At 44.6% G+C, this 6,122-nt stretch overlaps 1 pseudogene; it reads right to left on the reverse strand.

Annotated features, from left to right (window-relative positions):
• Window positions 1-3,432: 3,432 nt before the first annotated feature.
• On the reverse strand, window positions 3,433-4,266 carry LOC138836141 (ornithine decarboxylase antizyme 1 pseudogene; annotated as a pseudogene).
• Between the last annotated feature and the right edge of the window lie 1,856 nt (window positions 4,267-6,122).

Raw genomic sequence — 6,122 nt, forward strand, 5'->3', positions numbered from 1 at the left:
TAGTTAATTGGAGATAAGAGTTTCATGGACTTTCCTGCCTGGGCTGGTTTTGAACCATGATCCTCAGATCTCAGCCTCTTGAGCTAGGTTTACAATTGTGAGCCACCAGCATTCAGCTTAAATTTTCATTATTCTTAAGGCAAGTATTACAATCAGCAAAATAAAGCTACTGATGATTGTTTCATATCAAACACCATCATAAAGTATATTGAAAATGGGACCAACTGTTCTTCATTGTCTTCAAAATGGCATAGTTTATGAATGGCAGGAGAAGCCCTGTGACTCACAGATCCTAAACCTAAATATAAATTCTAAAGCCTTTTAGAGAGAAAGCTTCCTGATCCTTGGTCTAGAGATTTGCAGAAATTCAGGTGGTCGAATGTAGTAGGATTTAGTGATTGCCAGGTATTGGGAAGCTGTTGACGTCATGGTAAGAATACATTGTAAAGATGGCTTACACGAATGATGGGTTTCAGAAGGAATGGTGAACACAAGTGGTTTTTTCTTTCTTGCTATTGTTTCTAACATATTTATAAGGTACCATGTGATTTTTTTGTTACTTTGTATGTTCCTCTAACATGGTATAACCCCTGTTTTTACTGCATTTAATGTTGGTATAAATTGGAGAGGGGAAGGGAAAAACAAAATGTTTAAATAGGGATACAGGTTGACCCATTGTAACAATGAGATGCACAAGACACTGTTGACAGTGTGTGTGTGTGGGGGTGTAGTGGTGGAAGTGGGAGGGAAGGGGATGTTAAGGGAGGCAACAATGCTTGATGAGAAATGTACTCATGAGAGGGGACCAAGATGGTGACAGGACAGTAGAGAAACACCACAGCTCTCTCCAACCAAAAAGAGATTTTTTTTCCAACACTTAATTTCCCCAAGAGACCAACAACAACAAAAAGATGAACATCCAGGGAAAAACAGGAGGTGGAAAGAAAACAAAAAGGAAGAAAGAAAAGGGAGAATTTCAGAATGGAAAAGCATGAAGATCCCTCCCCAACCTTTACAGGCTGCGTGGCAACGCACCAAGCTGCAGCCAGCCCGGCCCAGCAGGGGCTGCCAGAGTCCCCAGAGGCACAGGGGGTCGTCTGCAGATCACCTGCGTAGAAGATGCCTGAGATACCGGTGCCATACCGCTGGCTGATCGCAGAGAACAGAGAAATCTCAGAGCTGGGAGCCTGCACAAAGACTCCTCTCCTACCCCTCACTTGCAGAACAGAGGGGCTCCCTCCCACCAAAGCCACTAAGCCCCACCACCCCATAGTTCTGGGGGAAACCCCAGAACTACAAGGGTCTGCCCGCAGAACGCCAGTGAAGAAGACACGCAAGGTACTGGTGCTGATTGGAAAAGAGCAAACAGAGACAAACCTCAGCACTCAGAACCTGCATGGAGACTCCTCCTGCACCCCTCTGCCAGAGGCCAGTGCCCAGCCCCTCAGGCACAGCCCAGGCCAAACAGCCAACCTGAACAGCAACTACAGAGGCAGAGACCGAGGAGAAACACCACCCTGCACAGACCACAAACAACGCACAACCCAGCCCACAATGGTCAGCATGCCCACCTGCCCACTCACGACTCACAGCCTGTGGTGCTGACTGGAACAGCATCAACAGAGGCAAAACTCTGATGGATGCCACCACCAGGCCCAGCCCACAAGCATCTCAACTGAACAAAGATCGCAGTGGCAACCAGTGACCTACATTGCATAGAAACAACAGCTGGAGAGCTCCCAACTAGCTCCAGGGTGAGTAACCCACAGGGGACAGCATATCCCCCCTTAAGGGAGACCAGAGCTGGTGGGAACCACCAGATCTTGACCCAGATCCCTGCCCCAACACAGGGACTACAGGACCCACTAAAACTGGGAACTGTTCAAGTGCTCCACCAGCCCATGGAGCACATCCAGCAGGCCACACTAGATCAAGAATGCCCCTGGAAGGGGCCAGGAACAGCGCCCCGTGGGTCACAACCCAGTGGAAGAAACCTGAATTGTGTACTCCAGGCTGCGTAACTCAGGTGGGATACACAGCAACACAGGTCCAATTGGCATGCCCCAGGTAGGGGACTGGGAACCAGCACCAGGCCTGGGGATCAGGTGCCTGAACAACACAACCAACACCTCCCAACTGAAGTCAGAAATTGAGCATACACCTCAGTAGAGGGGAGAAAGCAGAGAACTGCATCCCCTGGCAATTGCACCCATGACAGCAAAAGTCCTGGGTGTCCAGGGCAAGAGAACCAGAACCCAAACCCCATCAGAACCTGACCCATATATCCTATGCTGGGAATTGGGCAACTCAGGCCACCAGCACCTAATAGCCAGGAGCTCAGGCTGGAAAGGTGGCTCAGTGGTAGAGTGCTTGCCCTGCATGCATGAGGCCCTGGGCCTGAGTCCTCAGCACCACATAAGCAGAAAGAGCCAGAAGTGGTGTTATGGCTCAAATGGTAGGGTGCTAGCCTTGAGCTGAAGAGCTGAAGGACAGTGCCCAGGCCCAGAGTTCAGGCCCACAAGCAACCTTCCTCCCCCGCCAAAAAAAAAAAAATCAGGAGCTCATAGTAGACTCAGAGAATACATGCAGCACACCTGATCTCACCAAGAGCACCTGTAGAAGTAAGCAGGAGCAGTCTAGGCTGCTCAGTCCCTTCAGTAATTTACAGTAATTTACAGCAGACAGCCGAGAGCCCTATGTGGATCATACTAGCAGCTGGAGGCCGGCCTCTTCCCCAACAGAACCAAGACTAGGTACAGACTTCCTTAGCCAACCCAGAACCAGCAACCAAGCAAAGACAGACACCTATTGACCAAAACAAAATTTCAGATTAGTCTCCAATAACCCCTGAATCTCCATGCAAAAATGACAGAGAAAAATTGCAAGGTTTAGCAACATCTAGGATATCAAGCTACCCCCAAAGCCAGCAGCCACCCATGGGAGAGCCCCATTGGGAGCAAAGCAGGAATGGAAGACAAAAGCTACACCCAAGAGATGCTGGAAGCAATGACTCAAGAATTAAAGCCAGAAATAGATCAGAAATTTAAAGAACACAGAAATGAAATATCAAAAGAGATGCAGGATTCAAACAGGAGATGTATACAAAAATAGAACTGAGATTAGTACTCTGAGAATCAACATAGAATCCATAAATAAATCAATTTCGTCCATGCAAACAACAATGGAAGCCTTAGTTAACAAAGTAAACGAAATGGAATTTAGAGGTGATCATTTTTATTTAGATTTTTGAGAGCAACAGAAGGGTAGATTATATTACCTATCTTACCAAGTTAGGAGACCTACAACTTTCCAAGACTTCAAATAAGAAACACCTCCTCAAAGTACAAGAGAATCTGAATCATCTTATACCAGCAATAAAAATATAAACTTTTATTTAGAATTAAAGCAAATACTTCAGTATCACAAACACAATATTAAACTTCAAGAAATATACCGCTAATTTGGAGTGAGCATTTATTTGCACAATCATAACATGCGGACAAAACAGGAGAGAGAAGAGTCTGAATTCCCTGCCCATCCACAGCAGGACACAATGAATTGCAGGGGGCAAGGCAGGCTCACTACTCTTCCTCTCCTGAAGACTCTCTTTCCAATGTGTAGGCCATGAAGCAAGCGTCGGGTCTCTTGGGGACAAGGGGATGCGCTGGTCTCACAATCTCAAAGCCCAAAAAGCTGAAAATTCGGAACAAGGTGGCTCTGTCCTCGCCGTTCTTATGGAAGCAAATGAAGACATGGTCAGCTCGGAGCTGCTCCTCAGCAAACTCGAGCAGAACTGCAAAACTGTCCTTGCTCCCTTCGGGCAGATGGCCACCTGGGAGCTCAATGTAAAGACTGCTACCACTCCACACCGCTCTTCAGGTGATGTGTTTGGCCTCTGTGAGCCTGGACTGGACGCTGAGAATTCTCGTCTTGTTATTAAACGTTAGTTCTTCTGTTACATTCAGCCGATTATCAGAGTAAAATAAATTAGCTGAAAGATTGTGATACCATTGACTATTCCCTCGACCACCTGGGATCTTCACGGGTGGGTGAGGGACATCAGGAGCACCACTGAGGCCACGAACCCAGGTTACTACAGCAATTGAGGGAGACCCTGGAACTTTCGCAGCTGCGGCCACTGCAGCTGTGCAGGCTGAGGAGCAGCATGATGCGGCTGGTGTGGACGGTGGCACTAGGTTTATCCCCTTCCTTCTCTCTGGTGAAGCAGTGGCTGTTGAGGATCCCCTGCAGGGAGGATTTCATCATCCAGCCGCTGGGGGTCGGAAACCAGGAAAACCTCCTCTGCGCCTCTCCGAGCCACCGCCACTGCTCGCTGTTCACCCGAAATGGAATTTAAAGTGTCAGATACAGAAGACAAAATACACCAACTGCACAAAAAAGTGACAGATATGGAAAAATCACTTAAATTATGCCAAAGGGAAATCCAAGAGCAAGCAGACAGTGCCAAGAAATTTAACCTTTGTATAATTGAAGTGGATGAAGGTGAGGAATATCAAGGCAAGGGAATCAAACACCCATTCAGCAAGATTATCAATGAAAATTTCCCATATCTTAAAAGAGAACATCTTACCTAGATAACAGAAGCATATAGAACACCCAGCAAGCAAGATGCCAGGAGAAATACTTCTAGGCACATTATAGTAAAAATTAAAGATCTGAATAATAAGGAAATAATCTTGCCTGCAGCAAAAATGAAGGAGCTCTACTACAATGGGAAAAAATTAGAGTCACTGCAGATCTTTCCACACAGACACTGAATGCAAGAAAGGCCTGGGAAAGTACAATTCAAGCCCTAAGAACCCAGACTGATATTCCCAGCAAAGCTATCATTCACATTTGATGGAGAAACAAAGATTTTTAATAGTAAAGAAAAACTAAATGAATTAATAAACAATAAGCCATCACTCCAAAGAATGCTAAGAAGGGGAACACAACCCGAAAAAAGCAATAAGGAAATGGTATCCTCACCAGACAGGTATTACTAGAAATCTAATTTAATAAGCACAGGAAGAAAGGAAAGAAGGAAAACAGCAAATGACAGGAATCACAGTGCATCTCTCTATAATAACCATTAATATGAATGGACTCAACTCACCAATCAAAAGAAAAAGAACTGCAGATTGGATCAGAAAACAAGATCCATCCATCTGTTGCCTTCAGGAGATCTACTTCTCAGCCAAACATACAAACAATAGAGTGAAGGGTTGGAGAAGGATCTACCAAGCAAATGCCCCCAGTAAGAAAGCAGGAATAGCTATACTGATATCTGGCAAAATAAACTTTTCATTAAAATCAATACAAAAAGACAAGGAAGGACACTACATATTAAAACAGGGAATAATCCAAGAGGAGGATATTACCATTATCAACTTATACTCCCCAAACACTAGAGCACTCAAATATGTTAAGCGAATACTCTCAAACCTACAGAATAAAATAGATCCAAATATGATAATACTAGGATATTTCAATATCCCACTCTCACCAAAGGACAGGTCTACCAAGCAGAGGATTGGCAAAGAAGCTACCGAATTAAGTGAGGCCATATCATAAGCAGAACTAACTGACATCTATGGAGTATTTCACCCTAAAACAACATTCTTCTCAGCAGTTCATGGAACTTTCTCCAAAATAGACCATATCATAGTTCATACAAGTAACTTCAGTAAATACATAATCCCCTGTATCCTATCTGACCACAGTGGAATCAAGCTAGTTTTCAATAACAAAGCATACCGTAGAAATTACTCAAACACCTGGAGAGTGAACATCACACTTCTAAGCAATATCTGGGTAACAGAAGAAATTAAAAAGTTCCTATAACTCAATGAAAATGAAGACACATCACAAAGAAACTTGTGGAACAGAGCAAAGCAGGCCTGAGGGGCAAATTTATTGCCCTCCTTGCCCACATCAAGAAAATAGAGGCAACTTTCAAAAGTTATACTCTCTAAAGGAAGAAAATCTGGCAGAAATGGATGCATTTTTAGAGAAGTACAAGTTGCCCAAACTGAGCAAAGAAGAAGTAAACCATTAAATAAGCCAATATCCTATAACGAGATACAGGAAGCTATCAAAAGTCTTCCAACAAAAAAAAGCCC

Source organism: Dipodomys merriami, unplaced genomic scaffold (genome assembly GCF_024711535.1).
Source record: "Dipodomys merriami isolate MVZ:Mamm:240054 unplaced genomic scaffold, mDipMer1.0.p SCAF_25, whole genome shotgun sequence".
Classification (NCBI taxonomy): domain Eukaryota; kingdom Metazoa; phylum Chordata; class Mammalia; order Rodentia; family Heteromyidae; genus Dipodomys; species Dipodomys merriami.